The sequence below is a fragment of the Perognathus longimembris genome, chromosome 25 (genome assembly GCF_023159225.1).
Source record: "Perognathus longimembris pacificus isolate PPM17 chromosome 25, ASM2315922v1, whole genome shotgun sequence".
NCBI classification, from domain to species: Eukaryota; Metazoa; Chordata; class Mammalia; order Rodentia; family Heteromyidae; genus Perognathus; species Perognathus longimembris.
Window position 1 is genome coordinate 21,689,964 of NC_063185.1, and position 27,395 is coordinate 21,717,358.

Consider the following 27,395-nt stretch of genomic DNA (forward strand, 5'->3'; position numbering starts at 1 on the left):
CTTTTTCTTAAAGATAGTGTTTATAAGGAAGGATCTATACATTCAGAAGAAAACGGACTCACAAAGTGTAACTTATTTACTAAGGATATCTATTTATGCCTTAAGAATATCCTCATAGTATTTCTAAATAGCTTTCTCCGCCCCAGGAGCCCTTATTTCTTTTAGACTAGTGCCTGTGTGTGCGTGCGTGCGTGCGTGTGTGTGTAGGTAATCTATTATTCTGACCTCGCTGGAGCACATCCCTTCTCTTTCCTCGTGGGTTTCTTTAAGTCACACTCCGGGCTGTGAAGCTCCTCTGTAACCCCCTTGGGCGGCGTATGGCAACCTGGAACTGAGGCTGTCAAGATCCGTCGGCTCAGTGATCCGTTAATGAACCTGAAGGCTCACAGCAGAGGTGGCCCCGCTGCCAGCCGCTCACGGCTGGGCGGCTGAGGACGCAGGTGCATTGTAAGAAGCACCCAAACCAGCCATTAAGGTCACTTTTATTAGTGGCTTCTGCTTACAAAACAGGGCTCTAGTGGGGGAGCTGCTTCAGTCTAGCGGAACCCTTAGAGCCACACTGCTAAGGACCAGCAAATCTTGTTATCATAAAGAAAGGCAAGAAAGTCACACTGCCCTGCTTTGCTTTTTCTCAGAGTCCCATAGTCCATAGTGAGAAAACCTGCAGAGCCCTGGTTCTGACCCCAGCACTGTTCATTCCTTACTCACAACCACTAGATTTAAAGTTAATCCAATGTCCATCACCTCCTATCGTGAACTAAGACTAATTCCTCTGGAAATGTCCCATTTGGATAGCTAAAAGAAAAAAAAGTCATCAGACAGAGGCATAACTCTGAAAAGTGTAATAGGCTGGTCAGGCAAACATGGGGAATCAAAGATAAACATCTCTAGATTCAATTTGTGGGATACCCTCATTTCCGCTCGGGTGAGGGAGACGTTTAGTGTCTGGCTTTTGTTTGTGACATGTTGGGCGGAGGTAAGATAACAGAGGTCCGCTATTTCTGGGTACAGAGGGACTTGTTTCAAATGTCGAAGCTTTCATTGTAGTTCACAGGGAAGCATAAACATGCGTCCAGTTGTTCCAACTTCACCCAGAATTTCCACTTCGCTGAAGTTCTAAGCTCACCAGGGTGTGATTGGTATCTTCCCATGCCTGTTGCCATCTTGATTTTTCATAGACATCATCATAATTTTTTCTGCTTTGAGAGAGGAAGGATGGGCAAATGCAGTCATCATATTCTGTGTCCGTTTGTGAAAATGGAACCAGGTAGATCGAGGGGACAAGGGGAGGTTGAGAGAAATGGGGGAGAATGATGACAGGGTAGCATTTGATCGAGATATATCGTATTCATCTACTATGTCAAATGGCAACAGCTTTTTCCAACTACTTACAGGTGAAAACTAAAATTAAAAACAAGAGCGATGTTAATCAAGAGGCATGGGGCTGACATGTTTATATATTGACTCAAAACCCCTTTGTACAACTACTTAAAGATAATAGGTAATCAGAAAATAAAGGTTTGCGCATCAGCATTGCAAGCCATTACAAAGGGTGCAGAAATGATCTGAATACAATAATACAACAGGAGAAAACAAATACCTGAACCCATTTCCTGCACAGATTCAGTTTTCTACAGTTGTGGAAAATAACAGAACATTTAAAGAGCATGTACCATACACATGGACATTTTTCCTATGGCACTAGTCATGAGAGTGGTCAGTCATTAATATTTTCATTCACAGAAGAGGAAGTCCTTGGTGGATTAGTGAAATTACTTGTTTCTGCTTCTGTGATAGTGAGGGTCCTATTACCTGTACTTAATATACCTCAACTTTACTCATTTATCACATTCATACGTATTCTCCAATTTATTTTCTAAACCAGGTCCCTCATAAAAATAGGAGGTTGAGGGGCTGGGGATATGGCCTAGTGGCAAGAGTGCCTGCCTTGTACACATGAGGCCCTGGGTTCAATTCCCCAGCACCACATATACAGAAAATGGTCAGAAGAGGCGCTGTGGCTCAAGTGGCAGAGTGCTAGCCTTGAGCAAAAAGAAGCCAGGGACAGTGCTCAGGCCCTGAGTCCAAGCCCCAGGACTGGCCAAAAAAAAAAAAAAAGTAGGAGGTTGAGAAGATTTTGGCACTTTCATTTCACAAATGCACTTTACAATACAATTATACACACACACACACACATATATATACATATATATATATATATGTTTCATGAACAATGACCAATACACATTGGGTAAATTCTTATCCCCCAAAATGCCATTGTCAAATCATTTGCATCAGGCTATAAAATACTGATGGAGGATTATTAAAAAACACTCAGGAATTCTATTCCCAATCAAACATGTTTATTTCACTTCACTCTAAAGGCATCGAAAGCCAGATATGCCTGTGGCTCATGCCTGTCATCCTATCTAATTAGTAGGCGGGTATATGAAGGATTGCAGCTCAAAGGCAGCCCAGGCAGAAAAGGTCAGGGGATATCATATCCAAAACGACTAGCACAAAGCCAGGTGGGCGGTGTGGTTCAAGTGGTGCAGCTCCAACTGTGAGCAGGCAAGTTGAGCAAATTTGAGATCCCAGGTTCCAACCCCACCATAAAAATAAACAAATGAACAGAGTTCAAGCCGTACCTGAGCCATTTTTCTCGAGGCAAGTGCTCCACCGCTTGAGCCACATCTCCACTTCTGGCTTTCCTTTGTCACTTAGTTGAAGCTAAGCGTCATCCCCTTCCCGTCCTGGCTGGCTTGAGCCATAGTGCTCAGATCTGGGCTTCCTGAGTAGTTAGGATCACAGGCATGAGCCACCAGTCGCTGGCTGTATGACCACTCTTCTGAACATTGAATTGACATCCGGAAGAGTGAAGAGATGGTAAGCGCTATGACATTTTGGATCCGTTGTAGACATCAATGTAACTAGAAAGAATTTGTGACAACCGAGGATGCCCCTAGACTTCCTACAGCCCCAGTCCCCGACTCTGCAAGAGCGCATCCTTCCTTTATCTGCGCCAATCAGTGTTCTTCTCTGGACTGTCTCTTTCTCTCTGTGTTGTACACACACACACACACACTTTTACATATGATTTTGTGTTGGGCTACTGTCTTGAGACTTTACATCTGTCAAGTTTTCCCTTATGTAACCGTAGATGATCTAGTCTTTTCACCATAAGCATTGTTGGTCTCCCAAAACTGGATCATAAGATATTGAAATCAAAGGACTTTCCCTTGGTCTTTCTTGTGTATGACAATGTTGTGTTTTTTTTTTTTTTGTCATCTTGCTCTGCCTGGATTGCTTTTGCTCTTTATTTTATTAACATTCTGGTCTATTGTCAAAACATATTTTTCACTAAATTCAGTGTATGAGAGTCTTATCAGTCTCAAATGAACAAATTCCGTGGATTTATGTAACTTATTTAGCATATGGGGGAAGGAAATGAGATGGAGAAGCTTGATTCAGAGGGCATTTAAGGAAACATATAGACAGATAATATGATATATATTATATATACTCTAATATATACTATTCAAAATAATTATATACAATATAATATTTTGTATACAATAGAATATAATATCAGTACTATATTATACATGGTATTTAATATATGCTTATATAACCTATAATCTATTATATTGCATATCACTCATGCATTAATCTATATTTTATAACATGATTATAATAATATTGCCTAGTATATATTATATAGCCAGATGGAGCATATACTAGAATAAGATTGCTGGGTGAGATTCAGAGCTGGAATCTGTAATACAGGATACAATACTGCACATTAACCTGCGACTTTCTGGCTCTGCTGTCTACACGATGGTAAGACGGTGTGTCCCACGAAGCAGCCCCCTCCGAGAGAATTGCATCAAGCACGGTTCTTGGGCAGGTCTGTTGGACACTTTTCCCGGGTAGTGGTGATGGGACACCCAGACGTCATTTGCCTTTCTTTCCTACCCGTCTGTCAAGGTCAATTTCCAGGCCACCTCTGCTCCCAAGTCTTTCCGATCTCCCAGTTGGAAGTCATCTCCCCAGCCAAGGAACAGGGGTGGCACATGGAATATGTCCAGTGTGAAGCTGGTGAGTGAGTGATTGCGTTCTGCCACTCCGGGGGCATAGCACTTCTTGAGCAGAAATGGCTAATTAAGAACATAATTAAATTTTAAATTATAGCGAGTGAAATTATGCTGTAGAAGAGAGATAGATGAGAATACATCATGGCGCAGTTACCAGGTATATATCATTAAAATGAGCTAAATATGCTGTGGGAAATAGTTGGTTTATCCTGTGTTCTCCTTTTTTCAACATTAATTTTTTTTGGTTTCTTCCTGTGTTGTCTTTTTGCCCTTTCTTTAAACTCTGCTCCACTGAAACATTTTCGGTCTTATTCTCTTCACTCTACACTTGTTAAGCAAAAATGAGAGGAAATTCCCTCTGTCAAGTTCTACAGAAGCTACATTTCCTCCTCTGTGGGAACGTGTAAAAACTGTCTCAAGTCATGTAAAGTCACAGGCTCTGTGGCCTTCATGGACTCCTCTGACCTTCCATTTTATGTATATTTTAAATTTATGCCATATGTTAAGGTCAGTGATATGATTCTTTCAGGTGTGTCATTTTTGTTTAAGGTAGTTTCATTTCACTAGGAGTAATAATAACATAAAGTAATAATATTAGCAATAATTATAACATAATTGATAACATAAAATAGTTTGGTAATTCCAGACAAAGTTTCAGAATTCCTGTGCTGTGTGTGTGTGTGTGTGTGTGTGTGTGTGTGTGTGTGTCTATTTGTATGAGGCTTGCTATTGGTATTTTAGTTGACATTACACTGAATCTATAGATCCATTTGAGAAGATGTATATTAACTTGCTTTCTCTGTGTGCTTATCCTGGGTCTTAAACCTGGGATCTGTGAAGTGTCCCTGAGCTCTTGTATTCGAGGCTAGAGCTCTACCACTTGAGCCATAGCGCCACTTCCAGCCTTTTGTTGTTAACTAGAGATTAGAGTCCCACGGACTTCTAACCTTGATCCTGAGATTTCAGCCTTCTGAGTAGCTAGGTTTACAGGCACGAGCCATTGACACCCAGCTATTAATGCTAACAATATTAATTTCTTCACTCTGAGTATGAGAAATCATTTCATTGATCTATATCAATTTCTTTCATCAGTGTTTTATAATGTTTCCTGTCGGGCTCTTTCACATCTGTAGTCAGCTTTATTCCTACATTTTAAATATATGAATTCATTTTGTAACACCTGCAAATGTGCTTGTTTTCTTAAGTTCTCATATACTTTGATATTGGCTTATTTAAAAAAACCTGGGTTTTTAAATTTTGGTATCATACAAGTTTATTGAATTCATTTCCAACAGTTATTTAATGGAGTATTTAGAGTTGTCTCTGTCAGATCACCTTATCTTTTTCTTATCGACTGTAGCCAAGTGCTTGCTTCTCATTTCATTGGGTTTATTGGATGTTTGGATGTGGTGTGTGTGTGTGTGTGTATTTTAGAATTGAATAATTTTATCCAATCTCTTCTGTAAAGCTTTGTTAAGCAGTAAGGTTTTCTTTTCTTTTGTTTTCTTCAGGTATCCTAGATCATGTCAATTAAAGAAAAATGTATATGATTCATAAATAAGTTGAGGTTAATCACATCTCTCAAGTAACTCAAGGTGTTTTGGAATGTTGGAAATAAATTGTGTATACCTTTAGTAAACCTCCTTTGTCTTACTTTTTTATCATTCCCATTGGAGATGATAAAACCAGTTAAAGGATAGAAAGCCCTAATTTTTATATCTTCACCTTTGATATCTCAGTTGAACAACAAGGTTTATTGACAAAAATGTCTCATTAGCATTTCATGAAAATCCAGGAAAACAGGGTACTGATGTTTTACACTTTTACCCTTTGTCTGCATGTGGCTTGTGGACTGAAAGGAAAAGGAAATAGAATTCAAAATCCTATGGACCCATAACTCTTGCCATACCTTGGGTGCTCAGCCATGTATGGGTACCATGCTGAACAGGCACATGTGGACTGTGTTTCAATTGTCCTGGAAAGTTGCCTTAGAGACTGTTACTACCCTAGTGTAGAGAATCTACCCAAGCACCTGGGCAAACTTGTGACCTCAGCTTCGTTTGGAGATCCAGCGCCTCTTACTTTTTACAGACTTTTACTTACCTGACTCCACGGGGAGTGATCCCATCTAATGGGCTTATTAATGAGTTGGAGGAGACAGAGACGTGTGAAATCTTCAGCTGTGCAGATGAAATGGAGTTCTTCTGGGAGTGGAAAGACCAAATTGAAAAGCTATGCCTGCAGGCTTGGTGACGGGCACTGCATCCAGGAACTGCTCTCTAAGCAAGGAGAATGTGCCATAGTTAGACAGAACGGTTTCTATCCAAATAAGATAACAGGTTATATATTCTTGATTAAGAACTGATTGAATAACATCAGTGCCTTCCATAGGATTTCTAAGAATAGGAAACGTTTAAGTAAAATGAAAGAGAAAGTGCCTTAGGTTCAGAAATAACAGGTTAAAATTCATAATTCTTCTGGAGAGAATATAGTTACTTAAAAACACGAATGAGGAACTGGATGCCAGTTGCTGACACCTGTAATCCTAGCTACTCAGGAGGCCAAGATTTGAGGATCACAGTTCAAAGCCAGGCTGGGCAGGAAAGTCTGTGAGACTCTTATTTCCAGTAAACTATCAAAAAAGCTAGAAGTAGAGCTGTAACTCACAGAGTAGAGGGCTAGCCTCGAGCCTGTCAACTGCTATAATTGTGCGTGTGAAATGATCACAATCCTCAGACCCAACCCTTTCGTGTGCTATAGTGGACACGTGAGCATAGGCAAAGAGAGATGGTTCGTGCTGAGAACTACTCTCCACTGAAGTGATAAATTGGCGGGAAAAGGTAACCATTGCTGTTAATCCTGGTGGAGAAGCTGTGGTTCTGGCCAGTCTGGAGTTGAGTCTAGCTAGCTACACGGCTGCCCCCATGCTACCATTCATTTCTAGAAAACACCGAAGTCTACATTGCACTGGTGACTTCATTCTGCTAAGTGGAACACTAAACAGAGAACGCCTCCTTCCACCACTGCCCTGTTTGTCCCAGGGACCACAAAACAAGGAAGTAAAACCCAAAGAGGGACATTTTTCAGGCTCTTTAGTGTGGGACGCCTTGCTCCCCCTGTTTCCCAACATAGACAGGACTGTTGGGAAGATCAGAAAAAACATACTGATTGCCTGTGACTAGCTCACTGCCCATCACCGTGGCCCTGCTCTGGACCCTGGAGTGAGGGGGGACCTCAGGGCTGAACCCGCATGTAAAGGTACCTCACTGTTTTCAGGAAAGTGGTGAATTGTTTTTTTCTATATCTGGAAAAAATAGAAAACAAAGGAGCTGCCCTCAGGTAACTTCCAAGTGATAAAGAAACAACATGAAACCAACACCAAGTTTGGAACTTCCCTTAGTAGAACCCCAAGATGGAAGCTGACCTGTAATGATGGACGTGTAGGTAGGGCAGTTGGATATCCATTGGGGTTCAGAATAAATCCATGTTTAAAGAGCGGAAGGAAGGAAAGAAGCACTTTAGGCATTCTAGGCATATGAAGAAGACGTTTCGTTTAAAAAAATAGCATCATATGGTAGAATATCTTATCTTAGGTGGATGGGAAATCCACAGCCATAAATTATTTCCACAGAAGTTAAAATCCAGTGTGCTCCACAAGGGATTCTTGGAATCACATTAGGATGGCTTGTAAATGGGGGGGATGTGGTCCAGACGAGCTAGATAGAATGTGAGGCCTTATTTGCAAAGTCAGGAAAGCAGGAGAGTTTGTGAAATAGCTCACAAGGTAAAGTACATGCCTAGCAAGCACATGGCCGAGAGTTCAAACTCTAGCACTGCTGAGAAGACAAAAATAGACATGTAAAGCTGATTGCTGTAAGCTGCAGTAACAGGTCTAAGTAGCTGTTTCTTACACGACTTCTTTGTATTATTAGTGGATAAAACTACGGTAGTGTTTTCAAAAATAATATGAAAGAAACTAAAGTCTTCCACAATATTGAGGGGACAAATGAATCAGAGGTAAAATTACATTAAGTATTTCTGCATTCATTCAGCATCTTGATGCTCACTGACAAGATACAAAACATGTCTAAGGCCCAGTGATGTCCTCGTGTAAATACCTGTTTAACCTCTGGGGCATGGAAGACTGACCATGAAATGAGGGGGAACAGATTTGTCTTTTAAAGGGTCTTACTAGTATTCTGATATTGCTGCTTATGTGGAATTTTTTAAAAATACATTTTATTTAAAATAACCGCCAAGGACAGAACCCATAATTCAGAACATTAATGAATACAATAACAGGAGTGAACAGCAGGGCTACAGGTTGAAAATGTATGGCTTGTACAAGTATACATCTTAGCTGTTCTTGAGGCCTGGGCAGAGAAATTCTTAGTCCTAAAGGATACACATGAGTGTCTGGCAAAGAAGAAAGTAGAGATTTTAGACTTAAATACTTAAAGTATACAACCCAGGCTTGTTTTGTTTAGTTTTGTTTTTGCCAGTCCTGGAGCTTGAACTTGGGGCCTGGGAACTGACCTTGAGCTTCTTTTGCTCAAGGCTAACTCTCTACCACTTGAGTCAATGATCCACTTCTGGCTTTTTCTGTGTACGTGGTACTGAGGAATCGAACCCAGGGCTTCGTGCATGTTAGGCAAGCCCTCTACCACTAAGCCACATTCCCAGCCCCAAGCTTGTTTTGTGTCAAATTTTCTTAAAGTATCACTACAAAGGTCATTGACATAGAAGTATAGAAGTCTTTGTTTTTGCAAAGAATTACAGACATCTTTTGCAACCGAAGCCCTTGCCTAGAAAAATGTCGAACATCCATCTAGTCTCTGTTTAAGGGTTTCTAGTCACTGGAAACAATCTCCTGGTACATTATTTTCACTTCTGTTAAAACAGAATCAACCTTCCTGTAACTTTCAACAGTTCCAACGCTCTCTTTCTGAGCTTCACAAAAGAACTGTGGACCTTCCTACTTGGGGAATACCATAGTCATTTTCTGATGGTGATGGGATTTAAAGTCAGACGGATATAATGGAGTTTTCCTTTGCTATGCTCACTCATTTTCCTCCCAGACACTTCACATGTGAAAGAAATCTGCATGTCTTAGAAATTTTCTTATGATTGCAATACAAATATTGGGGCTCATCTAACCTTTATTTATCAAGGGAGTATTGGGGGGATTGGTTTGGACATGATTTTTTTTAAGTGGAAGTGTTGGATCTTGGAACCATTTTCATAATCCAGCAGCAGCTGTAATGTTAATGGACTTAAGCAGGTGACTCTTGACCACAGTCTATAAATACTTCTCAGAGTGCTTGTAATTTCAATCCTAGAGCCTAATGCTGGCTTTTCTTCATTTCTTTTCCTAACATTGTTGAGAGTGATTTAGAGTAGCTGTCTGATTTGGGGGAATCTATTGCTTCTTCCTCACCTTTACATTTGTTGTCCAAATTTAAATGTAAGTGTGGTAGCAAAAAAAAATCATGGTAGGTATGGGGAAAAAAAGAAAACCTAATTGAGAAATGTTTTTTTATGAGCAAAAGATTCTTTTTAAAGGTAGTGAAGTCACTCTGGGACAAATTAGAGTTTTCTTTCTTCTGTTATAGCTGAAGTTTCCAGTGCTCACAATTCTAAAATAGAAGGAAAACATTCATCTTTGGAAGGAAATGAGACAGTGGCCAAATGCCAGGAGCATCACATTTGAATTTAAAGGCAACATACATGAAACACAGCGTGATGCCTTGTTTGCGTCAGTGAGAATGTGTGTGCGTGCACTTAGGCGTATGGGTGTATTTACAAGTGCATGTCTTTGGTTGGCACTGTAAAGTACACATGTATAAATTTTAAACCAGTTAAAGTTACCTTGTTGTGGCTTTACACAGAATTAGAATTGTGAATGTGATTTAGCTCTACTTAATTCAAGAATTTATAAACAAAGAAGCTGAGGCCAAAGAAGTCAAATTATTTTTATTAACATTAGAAGTGAAAAAAAAAATCTCAGAAAATTTTTACCCTCATTGACATTATTTTTTTTTCCTTTGCAGTAGGCCAATAATATTACAAGCTAAGTTAAAATGTTTTGACTATGTGAACAATCACAATAGTCCTATTTTAATAAATACGCTTTCGTTAATGAGAAAAAGATATCTATATTTAAAAGCTGAAACCTCCTAAAAACCATGTATATCATGTACATTCTTCTTTACATTCCATGTTTTTCTTCCCCCAGAAATACCATCTTTGAGGACTCCTACCTCATGAAGATCTACTCATGGTAAGAACATTTACTAAGTGGAACTTGCATAAAAATGCTCATAATGTTTGCAAGCTGTTTGCATTTCCAAAACAGATTTCCAAATAGCTGAAAACATATGCATCATTTTATAATTGTCCTACATATGAGATACAGAAATGGGATCTGTTGAAACTGAGGTACGAACGGCTTGATGATAGATTGCAATGGTGCTTTACGAAGAAAGAAAAGAAATCATGCTCTTTGATAGCTGGACAAGCGAAATAGAATTCAAATATTAAACCAAGGGGCCTATGAACCTTAGAATCATGAATCCTGGAACTATGAACTCTCACTTTCCCTTTCCTTCACTAGCTACCTCATCTGCTGTAAGAATTATCTTTTTAGATATTAACCTGTTATGGTTTTATTTGCAAACTCTATCCTCACCAGATACTACTCATTTGTATATGTCCTTATAGCTTATGTTCCCCATACAAGCAGGGGAACTAGAATGGCTGATGGGCAACCAATGCCCAACATGTGGGTATTTAGTTATAGTTTATCTGTACTAATGACCCATAAATGTCACCTATCAAGTGAGCTCCCTTGTTTCTCTGGTAGTAACTTCATGTGTCCTCCAAGTAGACTAAAGGGCTGGATTGCAGCTTTGCCTCACAGCAAAAGAAGCAGGTGTAGGGGCAGAAAATTACTTGCTGTGGATTAATTAGTACGAAGGTGATTGATAGAACATGAAGTTGTGTTGAACAATTTCTTCTACGATTTCTCTCCCTGGGGGAAGTAGCCTACAGTCCAAAGTGTGAGAATGACTTGAAGACAAAATGAATAGGAAACTGAACATAAGGGTCAGAAACTAGGTTCAAACACGTGATTTCCATGTTCCTAAAACCAGGCTACTCCTTGGGGGCCTCTGATGAGGAGAAAGCATAACAGATTTCTTAGTTCCAACTTATTCATGGGTGTTTGACGCCCCTCTCAGAACAAGAATACATTTGGAGACCCGAGGATGGTTGGGACTTAATTATGTAGGTACTTTCCCACATTGCAAACCAATGTTTGACTTGTAAGTGTCCGAAGCGCCCATCTGACAAGGCAAGGTTAGAGAAAACCGTAAAAGTCGACTCTAAAAAGAATCAGTGAATTTCCAGTGTACTTGCACTCAGCACTGGAGATCATATGAGCTGTCTTGTAGGAAGGCTTTGTATATAACTTTTAATAAACTCCATACCGCTGTAGACCCATCCTAGGTGGTGGTGGGAATGAATACAGAGAGGCTCTATGCCTGGACTCAGTATTTTCCTTGGTAACATCTAAAAAATCATGCTACAAACTCTCAGAATGCTGACAATGATGCATTTACAACAAATAATGAACAATTCTACCCAGGAATCCTCTCTCTTGCCCTTTGAGAGTCATACTAAACTCTCTAACTACTTCACCCAACTGTTAGATACTAATCATTTGTCTGCTCTGTTTCTAAAATCGTTACCACTATACCGTGTATATGTTTTATATGTTATGTACATGTTACACCCATGTGTGCATGTATGTATACTGCAGGTATGTACACACTATTGTATTATCCATGTGCATGTGTGTACACACAGTACAGTCTTGCTATATAGGTGTGTACATATACATGACGTAGTTGTATATATGTGACATATATATGTATATGTAATATTTTCACACATGATTTGTAATAGCTATGAATAAAAACTGAAGGGAGTCGCTCGAAGACCAAAAGTTACTGCCATTCCTTACTGCTCATTACTTGGTCATTATCATTAGCGGTGCCTCACATCCTAGATTAAAAACTGGCGATAATAATATTTGAACTCCCTTGATGTGGGTTTTGGAGAGTGAAATGAGTTTGTCTCTGTGTGAATTTTGGAAATAGGAGAGTTGCAGTGTCAATAGTCCAAGATTTGACTTGAATTTTTGTACACCCCTGCAGCTCCACTGCCTTTTCGTTTGTTGTTTCCTTGATGAAAATACAGATTTCCAACCCAGTAAAATTATATTTTCCATCAACTCTCTATTTGTACCTATGAATCTCAGAATGCCTACAGAAAGAAAGATAGGCATTTATGTATCATATATATATATATCTTATATACATCCATCTGTATCATATAGATATCTCATAAATAACTATAAGATCTTATAATATTGATAAGATATACATAAGGTACACAAATATATATTTCATTAAATGTATATTTATATTTAGATAATATTTAGACATATATATTAATATACATAAATATGGAAATATCTAAATACCTGTATTTATTAGGTATGTATATAGAGATAGGTAGATATCACTCAATAGAGCTGTGTATCTGTCTATCTATCTGTATATATCCTATAGCTACGTCCATCTATCTATCAATCATCTATCTACTGCCAGTACAGATGCAGGGACAGAAGCTTGATATGATTTCTTAATGTATTTTCTTGCATTAGAGCTCTCACCCTCATGCATTAGCAGTTATGCCCTTGTCACTTTAATCTTCCAACTCTTCCTGCCATTCCACGTTGAGTTGACAACCTCCTTTCTCATTTCTCCAAGAAATGTCAAAGAAACTCGGAGCTCTCCAGGGAACTCTCTCCCCAGCTCACCCCTCCCCTCTGCCTCGCACCCCACTGGTGGAGAGCAAGGCTGGCCCTCCCTCCTTCCTCCTCCTGCCGCATGGCTTTGCTCAGTCCTGCCCAGGGGGAAACCACAACAGAGCCTTGCTCATCATTTCCCAGGGTGTTTCATGTTGAACCAGAATCTTATTTAAGTCCCTGTCAGATTATATTTCCACTTTGTTCAAAAACAAACAATAGGTGGTGTTCCCCTCTCAAGCCCTTGCTTTTGTATGCAGTTCCTCCTTGGACTTGATTAAGGCAATGCTTTTTCACAGAGAGGATTTCTCTCTCCAGGAGGTTTTTCACAGCTCTTGTCTTTATCCATCCTCTCCTCTTGCTGTTCCAGGCAAGAGCACCATAATCCTATCGGTTACATCACAGGGCGCTAGCAGCAGGAGCACACTCGGAGGACTCTTGCTCTCATTAAGCTTTTAATTTCTTTATTGACTTTAATTAAATTTGAGTGGGTTTTGTTTTTAGTAAGAAGAAAGAAACATGTTTGTATGTTGGATTAAGAGCATTGGGCTCTCCAGGCTGGGGATGCTATTTGGAGGAAAGGGTTAGGCTGTTTCTCTTATCCTAGATTCACAAATGGTGAGTTCTTGGTTTCTGAGTTTGTTTCAGTTCAGTGGACGGATAATCTACCCTAAGAGCCGCCATGCGATATACTGCCTCCTCAAAAACCATCTGTGAAAGTAATGACTGCCAGGTGGAAGTTTAGCCTTGCACTTGCTTTCCTTATTGCAAATTATATGGAGAAATATGGAGGCATTTTTAAATGCAATGCCAACATTTATTAGTTCAATGAACTCCTGTTTGTTTTGAGGTTCTTTTTGCACAACTTCAATGGGTCATGATTCATCTTTTGATTTAGTGATTGTAGAGAGGAAAACATCCTAACAGCGCATGCAGGGTGGTCGCAGAAATTAATAAGCAACACATACCTTGACTTAAAGAAAAGATACTTGCAAATAGTAGTTTGACACGTGCCCCAATGGAAGGCAGCTCTGTGTTGGACAGACAGGTGAGACAGCCATGGAGACAGCCAGCAATGGTGGTCTGAGGCAGTTCTGTGTCACTGCTATTTATCTCCCCAAGAACCAGTCATTCTTTCCATGTAGGCTTTCTTTTTCTTTCTACTTTGGAGAAACTCCGATGGACTCAACATCTTAATTTTAACTCCCATATAGGCCTTTGGAATGAAAGTTTATGGGAGGATATAAAAGTTTGTTCCCCATAATGAATCATGTCCTTAATTTCTTTTATAGTGAAAGAAAATGAGGCAAAGTAAAATGAGGTGAAAGGTTGTATCTTCTGTGTGTGTGTGTGTGTGTATGCATACATATGTGTGTATATGTATGATTATTGTAGAGTTGATATACGGAGGGGTTGCAATTACATGAGTCAGGTAATGAGTATTATTCTCTTTGATCCAAGTCTCCCCTTCTTTTGCTCTGTCCCATTTTTTCCCTGCCATCCCTACCTACAAGATGTATAGTTCATTTCCCACATGGAGTCTAATGAGTACCACGTTATACTTGTTCATTCTTTGTCCCTCCCTTTTGCCCTCCCAAAGACAAATAAACTAATGACAAAGGGAAAAGACAACAAAAAACAGCAGCAGCAGCAACAAAAATGTTTCTCTTTTGCAGTTAATTTCATAAAATATTATTTCATATGATCATATGCACATAGCTATGAGCCTTTTTGATTCACTCCTATGCATATTCTTCTTTAGTCTGTGAATATGTAGAGGCTTGTACAATTTATCATTTTTTTTAACCACTCACTGTGTTTACTTGTAAATCTGTAGGCGCATTTTACTTACTACAAATGAGGAAAACCATGCAACCTATGTTTCTTTGCACCTGGCTTAATTTGCTTAATATAACCTTTTCCCCAAGTTTTCCATTTCCTTATGAAAGGTACAATATAATTCTTTCTGATGGATGAGTAGAATTCCATTGTGTATACATAGCAAATTTTCCTGATCGATTCATCCACTGAGGGGCATCTGGATTGATTCTATATCTTGGCTATGGTAAACAATGCTGCAATGTACATGGTTGTGTGGGTGGCTTCAGAATGGCATTGTTGGTGACCTTTTGGGTAAAATGCCCAGGAGTGGACTTGCTGGATCATTGGGTAGCTCTATGTTTAGCCTTTCCAGGAAATGCCATACTGCTTTCCAGAGTGGTTGAACAAGTTTACATTCTCACCAACACTGTCGTAAGTAGCGTTCCCTTTGGCTGCGTCTGGTGGGGGCAATTTCCCATCCTTTTCATTCACCATTTTTTACAAAATTCAATTCCAACCTCAAAGAGTCACTGGTGTTTCTAAAACCTGAAATGTTTTTACCTTACCATCCATTAGCAGATATTCCAGTGTCTCACTTTCAGGCACAAAATCGAAGTACTGAAGTCATAAATAAAAAATAATAAGTAAAGCAAACAATGAAATAAAACAGTTTGTTCAACATGTAGCTGAGTTATCACCATGCCTTTTCTCTTCCTTCCAAAGTAATGACTTTCTATCTTTGCGGATGTTTTCCAGCTTATACAGATTTCATCAGCATGGGTTTTTTATTAGTTCTTTTAAATTTTCTCATATTTGCTTCAATGTCACTGGTGCAAATCTGTTTTATTTTATTCTGTCTTATTTTTCCCCCGTGTTTGTGTCTACTTCCATGTTTGACATAAAATAAATCCCAAATGGTGCTTCTTGAACAGTGTTGATTCCAAATATCAACTTATTTATGTTGACTTCTCCATTTGAACCTCAGTATTTCCAGAAGACTCCAATTAATTACCTTATTATTCTTGACCACCCGTTTCATATCTCTATGGAACCACAAATGGTAACGTTTTGGGGGGAAAAACTCTAATAATGATTCAAATGGTTTTTTGTTTGTTTTTTACCTGTCCTGAGGCTTGAACTCAGGGACAGGACTCTGTCCCTAAGCCTTTTTTGCTCGGGGCTAGCACTCTTACCACTTGAGCCACAGTGCCCTTTAAAAACTCTAATAATGAATACCTCTGGGACAGTTTTAAAACATGAGAGCTGGTTAAAATAATTGATCCTATTTTTGAGTCACCCAGTGACTTCATGTTACAAAGAGAACAAACAGCATTCACTTTCTGTATTTTCTATGAAAATAAACAGTAGCATCCGACATCAGTCCTCGAAGATGCTATGAGATAAGTTTTAATGCATCAGTTAGGTTAGTTAAGAGTTCTCAGGCTCATCAGTATTGTAGTAAATTAATAAATGCCACCAAATGCTTATGATAGCCATTAATTAAGAAGGTTGCAGCCAACTTGACAAGTATTATGTCACATTTCCATTGTATTATTAACAACCTCTCAAAGAACTGCTCTTGAGTATTGCAGCAAATCCATTCTCTAAGTACAGTTCCTAGTCCAAGATTAATTTTATTCCAACTTTGCCTTTGTCAGGATATACCATGTTTTTTTTTAAAATAAGGTTATTCTCTTGACTCCTTGGAGATAATACATAAAACTTACTGGCTTCACACAGTCTTCTGTGGAACTGTAGAAACTTAGAACCCCAGCAATAATAAAGGGATCCACCACTGATACATGATGTAAGGAATTTTGTGTTGGGACATGAAAAGAATTATCTTTATTTGCATTTTGATTTATTATCTTTTGAGTGAAGCACTGTTATTATTTTTCCTGGTCCATTTCACTATATACTGGCTTTATATATAAAGGATAATATGTTAGATAATAGAAATTTTAAGTTATGATGATTTTTTTTCTTTTGAGGAATTTTCAGTCTTCCTTATAAATATTTACAAGTCCCACCGGCATGCTAAGGATATAATAACTTCGCTCAGTCAAGTCCCTCTTTGCCACAGCACGGGGAAGGGGAATGGTGATGAGGAATGAGGGGACATTTCATAGGGGTAAAAACTGAACATTTGATAGCGGTAAACAGCACTCTACTAGGGGAATTGAATGAAAGCAAATAGAACGCTATCCGCAGGATGAAGGTTTCAGCACTGCATTACTGGTGAGCCGTCAGGAGATAGACGTGTAGGACGCCCAGTACAGACACACCAATTTGTACTGGGTGTGGTGGCTCATTCCCGTAATTCGAAACTACTGTGGAGAGAACAGTGAGGAGGATTGTCCTTGGAGACTGGAGCACCTCTACTCTGTCTTGAGACTCCCATCTTGAAAGTAAAAGGCTGAGCACAGTGCCATGCACCTTTCTGCTTCAGCCAACATCCAAACCTGGGGAAATGTAGTTAAAGCCAATGAGGAAAAGTACCCCAAAAGGCGCCAGAGGCCCCATGATCTGATGAAGAGCCTATGTAAAAGCACAACACCCTATGTTCAAACCCCAGTACCTCAATTTGTTCATACTAACAGGTCTTTGTTTGAAATCATATACAATCAGGGAAAATCTGTGGAAATTAATTTATTCTGAGTAAAGGTGCAGTTTTTTTTTTCCGTAATATTCTGGACACATGCTCCTATTTTCTTCTACTAGTTTGAGAGAAAGGGAAATGAAGACAAATAGAGGAGTGAAATGAACTTCTCTACCAGCTATAAGATATTCAGCTGGTTCTCTTTCTGTGAGATGTGTAAAGTCTATTTCTTTTAGAATAGAAATGTCTTGCTGTGCAAACGTCCTACCTTGTAAAGGAGGCAGAAATGTCTTTCCTTTTCCTGATTCCGTCTTCTCTTGTATTCTCAAACATCGTGTTATTGCGGTATTAGATCCTGAAACGTGGTAATGCTGCATGACCTCCCCGAGACCTGAGTTGGAATCCAGTTGGACAAATATACATTTCACACCTGTGTTTCCTTCAGACACAGTTGCTTAGACTCTGCATAACTCTACATCGGCTGGGTTAATGATGTTGTATCATCAAGTGAGAACACAATCACTGATTTTGACACTGATTTTCCTGGGGATGGTATCAGTTTTCTTATAAAGTTATTACCTTCTGCTTTCTTCCATTAGCTTCGTTTTATTTTGACTGGGAGGTTAATTTTCATTAAGCCTGAATGAAATACTGAAGGGAAAATAGAGAATCTGACAACTACATCAGGAGAGGGAGAGAAAAGTGGCAGTAGGTTTCACAACAGATGTAAAGGAAGATGAAACAACATTGACTTTCGTTAAAATTGAAGGAAAGGAAATGCATGCTTAAGAGACTCAATGGAGAGGATATGAACTGTTGTTTAGGGAGGGAGTCTCTCTCTACATCTCCTCCAATTAATCTTTAATTATTCTAAAGGCAATTGTTATAGATGGAGAATCAAGCAATCACTATATTTATCTATCTGTAAATCTGTCTAGCTATATTGATATATATATATATATGTAGAGAGAGACTGTATTTTGTATATAGCTGTTAAGGTTTATAGGCATTGGATATCAAATAATTTGTATATATGACATGAGCATAGAGGAGAAATAGTTTACACTAATTATACAAATTGAACAAGTAAAATTGCTTCAGAGATAATATCGACGGACACAGAAAAAAAGGAATTGACAGAGTATTACAAGTCCCACAAAGGTTTATTTTTTTATAGTACCAGTATAAGTGAACTTCTTATAAATGCAGGAAAGACCACTAACAACTATCAGACTCTAAGAGCAAGAAATTGGCTCTTGGGTCATGGTAATTTGTGAAATGTGATACCGTAATAGAACATTTTTGATTTTTTTGTGTGTATATATGTCCATCCTGAATCTTAAACTCAGGGCCTGGGCATTGAGCTTTTGTGCCTAACCACTTGAGCTACACCTTCACTTCCAGCTTTTGGTGGTTAATTGAAGATAAGCGTCTCCTAGACATTCCCGTCGAGCTAGCATCAAACTGAGGTCCTGAGATCTCAGGTTCCTCAGTAGGTAGGATTATAGGCTTGAGTCATCGCCCACTGGCTGCTTCAACTTTTAGGTTCTTCTTCTAGACTTGATATTGTTAACACATCATGAATTCAAAAAAAATATGTGTACTATGTTCATTAAATCACCAAGCTGGAAATTGATTCTTTAACTGTGCTGGAAAAGTTTATAGCAAACTATTAAATGAAAGTCAGAGTCACAGGCAGATATAAGGAAAACACATGTTTGACATTCCTGTGCTTTTGAAACTTCCCTTATTTCAAATCGTAATCCTGATGTTTCTGTCTGTTTAAAGATTGGTAATCACAATTAGAGAGATGGAGAAATCGTTGTGTGTTGCACTTAAACTTTATGGAGCATTTTGCAGTGCCCTTTAGCTAGTCTTAGACTTTATAACTGTCCTCCTGCAAAAACATGGTAAAGATAGAGTGGTAGGAAGAGGTGGGTAGATCAAGTTTAAAAAGTTTTTACAGGAATCCTATAACTCAGCACATGTGCTACAAGTCCCTGATGAAATATTTAGACTCACATCATTCTGTGAACCCAGCAATGGGTGATTTCCAAAATGCCGAGTAAGGATCATTGCAAATGGGTGAGGGGAAATGTAAATATGTAGCAATGATTGGTGTCTCTCTACTTTTCATAACCTCCTTCACCTGCCTCTACAGGGTGCATTCCATACATTCTCATACCACCGTCACTAAACCTACATAACGAAGAGCTAGCCAAAAAACATGTTGTGTGGGAAGCTGCAGAAAAATCTATATTCTTAATTATCATGTGGAACCCACTGAAAGTTTGGTGCTTATCATTGTCTGCCTTAAAGAAGCTGTTGTTAAAAAACCTTGGCTACTTTTCAAGAGAAAGAATAAGAAAGCTCATGAGAAATGGTGGGTTAGAGACTAAGATTTGCTTCTCTATATTCCTTTGAATTTAATAATGCCCCAAGGGAGGGGAAGGGGATATTTGATACTGAGGATATATCAAGAAAGCATTTCTATTCGTCTTTTATCTTTCCTGGTTCTCTGAAAAGAACCAAGCAATAGCATGAACATCCTAGGTGTTATGCAATCTTCTCATAATTACATATTATACATTAATTTTACAACCTTCTTTATCTGTCTGTTTTTTGTGAGGCACAGAATTTGCAGGAAGTGTCTATTGCACAGTTCTAGAATACTCTGCAGTAGAATTAAAATAGAAGCCAGGAGTAAGATTCCCTCAAATAAATTTTTGTTTTCCATAATAACACTACAAAAGCAAAACAAAAGTAAACAGGTATAATATTTTTAAGGAAATTTACCTATTTTAACAAGTCTAAAAATGTCATTTTGAACTCTTATTGTTCTTCATATATTTTACACACTTAGACATAAACATGCATTACAATACATTTTCATTCATACTAGCTATGAATTCCCAAGACATAATAGATAATTATCGCTAGTGTCTCCTATGTTAAGTGTAGAGTTTAAGATGTACATTGATGACTAACATGACATATTTGAAATTTCAGATATTTCTGAGTGGATATATACCAATCTTAAAACAGGATAAGTTATCCAGGTTAGAAATCTACATCTCCAAGCCTGGGTGCTGGTGGCTCCCATGTGTAATCCTAGCTACTCAGGAGGCTGAGCTCTGAGGAACACGGACTCAGAGCCGGCCCAGGCAGCACAGTTGGTGAGTCTCTTATCTCCAATTAAGCACCAGAAAGCCAGAAGTGTTCCTATGATTCAAAGGGGTAGAGTGCTAGCTTTGAGTTAAAAAGCTCAGGGATAGCTACCAGGTCCTGAGTTCAGGCCCATGACCGATAAAAATAAAAGAAAGATAAAAAGCAAAGAAATCTACATATCTAAATAAAAGAAGAGAAGTTAGATTTCCAGCCCCAAACACCCAATTTATTCTCACTGTGTATATATGAACACAATAATACAATCTTTTGAAAGATTAAAATGGGGTATAATCCTGGGTAAAAACCTAACAAGAATATTTGTCCTGCGGGTTAAATCAAAGATTTCCAATAAAAGAGTTACCGACAGTTGATAGCAAAATAAGCAAGCGGAGATTTTAATTACCCATAGAAGAAGAGAGGGGATCAGAAGCAAATGTTAAATCCAGGAAAAATTAGTAAGAAATCAAGTCTCCTAAGTTAACCACAAAGTGCACATAACAGTTGGTGGGGATTATACCTTCATTTAATTATGTCCAATTCTCAGGAGTAGCTAGAGAAAATTGGTCCAACTTTTGATAGCTTATTAAAAACTCATCAAGATGAGTTAGAATAGCCAGTTATCATACTGCCTGGGGGTTCCAGAGGGAGCTGAATACAAAAATATTGACTTTTCCTCTATTTTAACTTTAGAGACCACTCAAATCACCTAATTAAAAAAGATTCTATGGTACCAGTAAGACAATCAAATAACCAGCATAGCGGGTAGGGTATGTTCTCTCGAAGTATCTGTCCTTGTTTCTTATCTCCATGGTTCTTCTAATCCCCGCAGTGCCTATCTGAAAACTGAGAAATCTGAAACTCAGGTCTCCCGAAATGCAGAGGACTTTGTCCATTAAAAATTCATATACACAGATATTTTTCCTGGGGATAAAATTGGGATTATGATTTATTATTTCTTATCAGAGATGTAGATTCCAGTCTTATTTTGATGCTATAAAATATGTGATTTTTAAGTTAAATTTTTTTCTAGCCTAATTAATCTCCTCTGCCTTTCAGATGTTTGAGAGGAAAAAAAAAAACAAACCTCACGATAAGTGCCATGAATTGATTGTTATTCTGAAGGAGAATACTGTATTTCTCTAAGTAAAACTCCAACAGAAGGACTGAATGTTTACCAGGGGCTTCTGTATTGATACTTAGGTCACAGGGCATCAGTAGGGTAACATGAAGTCCTCTAATACTCTTGAGAGGGAGTTCCTGAAAGTGTCTTTGTTTATGTTGTGTTAGCAGATACCAGCAATGTGATCCCACCTTTCTTGACCCTGCAGTTGAAGTATAATGCTTCTGACCAGGTGCTCTTTCTGGAAACAAGCAAACCTTTCTGGCATTTTCTATAGAAAGTTGTATCCGTAGGTAGCAATTGAGATAGGTCTAAAAACAGTATTGGGCTTAACTGAATAATATTGTTACCAAGAACTCACAGAACAAATGGACTGTAAGCTTCCTCAGTCACTCCTTACTGAATCAATTCACTCAATGCCTACAAATTATTTGCTGAGGAGATCTCACACATATTATTTTTGCTTTTCATTTTTAAGATGCTCTTCCTTGTGTCCTTCCTTAACATCTGTCTCTATGAATTATGTGAGGCCGGGTCTCTTTGTTTCATCTCCGTTGTACTTTTTAGCCCATTGAAAATCCTTATCAAATGAACAAATCAGTGACAAATCCATGCTAGGAAACCGTACAGGACTCTAGATTCACACACAGGAGACCAAAGGAGGGTATTCTTAGGAGAGGAACGCAGAGGCACAATGCCCATGTGCATCTGATCACATGAAACAATGTTTATCAAAATGAACAACAGGAAACGAGATTGTTTTTCCTTTGTTGCTGGTTTTCTTTTTGTCGTTTGTTGGTTTGTCTGTCTTTGGGAGGGTAAGTGGGGAACACAGAATTGGAGGGACAAAGGGTGGACCAGTCCCGCAGTGGTCCTCACGGGACAGTAGGTAGGAAATGAACGAAACAATCTGTGCATGGGGATGAGAGGGACAAATGGAGAGAGCGAAGGAAGGAGTGGCACTGTCCAAAAAGAAATGTACTCATTATCTGACTTATATAACTGGAGACCCCTCTGTGTATTACTTTCCTAATAACAATTAAAAACAATTTTTAACAGTCCCACTGTCTGGAAAGGAAGCCACGAGCCTATGAACTTGGAGGATCTGGTACAAAATAGGTCGTGTGGTTTACCGGGTTGAAGGACATAGTCATCTTTGATCTTAAGCTAGGGAGCAGTATTGAAACATTTCCATCTTTGTGAAATGAGTGAAAAATTAATTGCACCCCTACACCACTAAACAAGGCAGATAACTTGAGGTTGCTGTAAGTCAGGTTGCATGTTGGATATCTCTGTTTTATATTCTCTTCTGGTTTAATGTGGTCATTTTTCCAACACGAATGAATTAGCTCACTGTCTTAATTGACATATTGACCTTGAAAACTCCACAAAATGATCTTGTCTGCCAGCTTCATTAGCTGAGGAAATTTGACAATAAAACACGAAACTAATCATTAATCTACATATTGAAGTTATGAATTACTTTCAGTCAGTGAAAAGTCCCCAATTCAGGATGGCATCATGCTACAATAGTCTCTTACTCCAAATATGCTCTAGGGTTGTCTAATATTGATTACTAACCCATCATTTTTAATCTTAATATTGTATTCATAAACTGTTTTGCTCAATGGCATCTCCTTTGTTCAACTATTTAAAGCTAATAATTTAAAGAGTTAAATAAGAGAATAACTTCTTAGCCTTTCAGAATATAAACTATTGTTTTAAACCTTCAATTTAGCAAGGTGAGGATATTCTCACATCAGAGGGACCCAGTGTGTTGTCTTAAAGAATATTAAAACCAAAAGAAAGAAAGAAAGATTTTTTTCTATACATCACTGGGTATTTTCTTTCCTTGGCCTGAATCCCTGCTGATCCCATCAGGGACAGCAATTTTAGAATATGAATTGACATCTGTACCACAAAAGCAAAAGCTCAAAATTGTTCCAAGAGAAACTGAGATATGGCCTTTCATTTGACAAGAAATTGGAACCAAAGAAATCATAATAAACAGCCTGCAATAAATAATCTCTAATGGAAGGGGGCCATATACACATTTTTTTTTTATCAACTGACTTCGAATGTTCTGATAGAAATACTTACCCAAACAAATCTGAAATTGATCCTAACCACAAGCATTAGTCCCCCCTTGGTTCCTTTTTCCTATGCATACCTTAATGAAAAGGACAATCATTTCTCACAGAAGTGCAAGACTTACTTCCCAACAGGAGGTAAAAATTACAAAAGTAATAAATTGTCATTTCAACTTGAAAGCTACTTTTATTTATGTGGACATTTTTATTTTAGCTGAAAGAGTCTCTATTAAATAGTCTTCCAGTCCCTTTTAGCTTCTTGCAATATACAAGTACTTTCTAGAACAACAATAAAAGGAAATATTCTTTCTTTCCTTCTTTCTTTGTTTCTGTTTCCGTATTTTACTTTTCTTCCCTCCCTCTCTCTTCTCTCCCTCCTTCCCTCCCTCCCTCTCTCCCTCCCTTCCCTTCCTTCCTTCCTTCCTTCTTTCCTTCCTTCCTTCCTTCCTTCCTTCCTTCCTTCCTTCCTTCCTTTCTTCCTTCCTTCCTTCCTTCCTTCCTTCCTTCCTCCTTCCTTCTTGGTCAGTCATGGAGTTTGAACTCTGGGCCTGGATGCTGTCTCTGAACTCTTCAGCTCAAGGTTAGTGCTCTACTACTTGAGCCACAGCACCATTTCTGGTTTTCGGATGGCTAATTGGAGATAAGAGTTTCATGGACTTTCCTGCCTGGGATGGCTTTGAACATGGATCCTCAGATCTCAGCCTTCTGAGTGGCAAGGACTCCGGGCGTGAGCCACGGGAGCCTGGCTTGTTAGCCTTTCTTGACTAACATATAAAAATGATCTGAACTAAGGGTTTTTCAAACTTAGCTGTAATTTCCACTCGTCTGTGGAGTTTTATTTTTATTTAATTTTTATATGTTAGGCATCTTGTACTGTTTGTTATCTCCTCCCTCATTCCCCCCTCCCCCGCACCCTTTCCCTTTCCCTTCCCCCCCCATGAGTTGTTCAGTAGATTTACACCAAACAGTTTTGCAAGTATTGCTTTTGTAGTTGTTTGTCTTTTTTTTACCCTGTGTCTCTCGATTTTGGTATTCCCTTTCAGTTTCCTAGTTCTAATACCAGTATACACGGTTTCCAATGTACTCAGATAAGATTACAGAGATAGTGTAGGTACAACCACAGGAAGTGGATACAAGAGGATCATCAATAATAGAAGCTAAGGTTTCACATAGCACATTGAGAGTAGCTACAACAGTGATATAACAATCGTTTCCCTAACATGAAGTTCATTTCAGTTAGCATCATCTATGTGTTCGTAAGGGTATAGTTATTGGGCTCTTGTGATCCTCTGCTGTGACTTGCCTAAATCTGTGCTAATTGTTCCCTATGAGGGAGACCAGAGAGTCCATGTTTCTTTGGGTCTGGCTCATTTCACTTAGTATAATTTTTTCCAAGTCCTTCCATTTCCTTAAGATTGGGGCAATGTCATTCTTTCTGATAGAGGCATAAAATTCCACTGTGTATATGTACCACATTTTCCTGATCCACTCGTCTACTGAGGGGCATCTGGGTTGGTTCCATATTCTAGCTATGACAAATTGTGCTGCAATGAACATTGTTGTGCTGATGGATTTAGTGTGTTCTTGTTTGTGGTCTTTTGGGCATTTACCCAAAAGACCACAAACCTCAAAGAACCAATAGCCCCCTCAACAAGTGGGCTAAAGACCTAAAATGAGACTTTTCTAAAGAGGAAATGAGAATGGCCAAGAGACATATGCAAAAGTGCTCTACATCACTGGCCATAAAAGAAATGCAAATCAAAACAACATTGAGATTCCATCTCACCCCAGTAAAAATGTCATATATCAAGAAAACTAACAATAACAATTGTTGGAGGGGATGTGGCCAAAAGGGAACCCTACTTCATTGTTGGTGGGTATGTAAACTGGTTCAGCCACTCTGGCACGTGGTATGGAGATTCCTCAGAAGGCTAAACAGAGAGCCCCCCTATGATCTGTGGAGTTTTTAAACCCAGTGCTGCCAAGATTGCAGCTCTGAGGAATCCTATCAAGATCCCTAGGGATTTCAAGGGATTCTTAGGCTATTTTATTGCATAGTCAGCACGGAAAACTATTGTTACGTGATGATTATTTATCAGTAAGCATTTAAAATGGCAGCAGCCAAGCTAGGAGAACATTAAGGAACTGCTTTGTTTTATTCCTAGACCAATATCAAGGGTATCTCAGAAATGTAGAGTGCAGAACTAAGTTAGAGATGACTTCAGGTGACAGTAGCACTTGGCTTTGGTAAATCCTGGCCACTCTTTTCTTTTGCTTTGCTTTGATTGGGGTATCTATCCTGTCTTTCTCCTTTGTTCCAGGATTGTAACTTACACAGGGAGGAGGAGGAGGAGGAAAGCCCCCCTGAAGCCCCCCACCTTCTCTCATTGTGATTCATGTGCCCAAGGGAGCTGAGATGGGCATTTCTGTTTATTCAATCCCGGGGTTCTCTATGGGAAGGTGAGGGATCATCTCTGCGTATCAGAATGGATACGTGGCATCAGAAGGGATTTGTCAGGCCTGGGTCAGGGTGGGTGCCACGGGGTAGATTGAAACCTGAAGCTGGGTGCGGAAATTAGGTGCTTGTTCGATAAAGGCGCCTGTTTGTGCTGTGTAATGAAAGACCGGGGGTGCAATGGAGGTCTGAATCCAAATACCCTTTGGATTTTCTGATGGGTGGAGAGATAGGGGTGAGAGGGATTTAATTTAGAACGATTGAAAAACTTCATAGAGATTAGGACAAAAAAGGGGAAGTGTGCTTCCCTTTCTTTTTTCCTCCAAAAGTCAAGATTCTTTATTTATCAGGGTCAATTACTTTTTTTTAAATTGACATTAACACTTTTGTGGGTTTTGTGTCCTTTGTTTCCATGTTGGCGTGTTTACTCTCACTAATTGACCTTGAAGGCTCAGGGCACCAAGAAGATAATGAAGCAACCTTTATCTCCCACTCCATGTGCCTGAACGCCCTCATCTGATATATGAAGAGAGAGGGTCTTGGGGTCCCACTTGGAATCCCACCAAAGCTGAATGCAGGGTCCTAGTGCATACAACAAACTGCAAGTTTTGATTCAAATGGCCATGTTTGTTTGTTTTTTTTTTTAAATCTCCATAAAGCCACCTTTACCTAGTGTTTCTGAGCATGTTAGAAAAATCAACATTAAAAATAAACAGTTTTTAAGGATCACACTGTAAAAATACACTTAATTCAGAAAATTAATCTGGACATTCAGGGGCAGTTATGGGGGACAGCCAGTAGAATCTGATGAACTATATTCATCTCAATAACAAAATCAATCGTGCATGGGAGTGTCAGGACTAATTTTAAGAAGCGATTATTTTAGTCTGTTTTTCTTTGGGATTAAAAAAATTCTATTAGAGCAACGAGAAATAAAACAGATGCCTTATTTTCCTTCCCGTCTTGTTCTCTAATACCTGACTCAATACAAAGCTCCAGAAAGGGAAAACAAAACCAAGCCAACAAAAACCCAACTACAGATATTATGGATTCACAACTCTTAAAAAGCTTTCGTTGAACATGAATCTGAATTTAACCACGGGAAGACGGCATTTCATGGCGTCATCCTCTGTGTATTTTGGTTTCCCATGCAAATCACATGGCAGTGTCTTCATT

The 27,395-nt window shown here is 38.9% G+C and overlaps 1 long non-coding RNA gene across 1 annotated transcript in view; it reads left to right on the plus strand.

The window, feature by feature from the left end:
- Nucleotides 1-27,395, plus strand: part of LOC125341849 — a 343,076-nt gene that overhangs the window by 208,600 nt on the left and 107,081 nt on the right. The window contains exon 2 of the long non-coding RNA XR_007209096.1: nt 10,330-10,374. This is a non-coding gene — a long non-coding RNA (uncharacterized LOC125341849). The remainder of the gene's footprint in view (nt 1-10,329; nt 10,375-27,395) is intronic.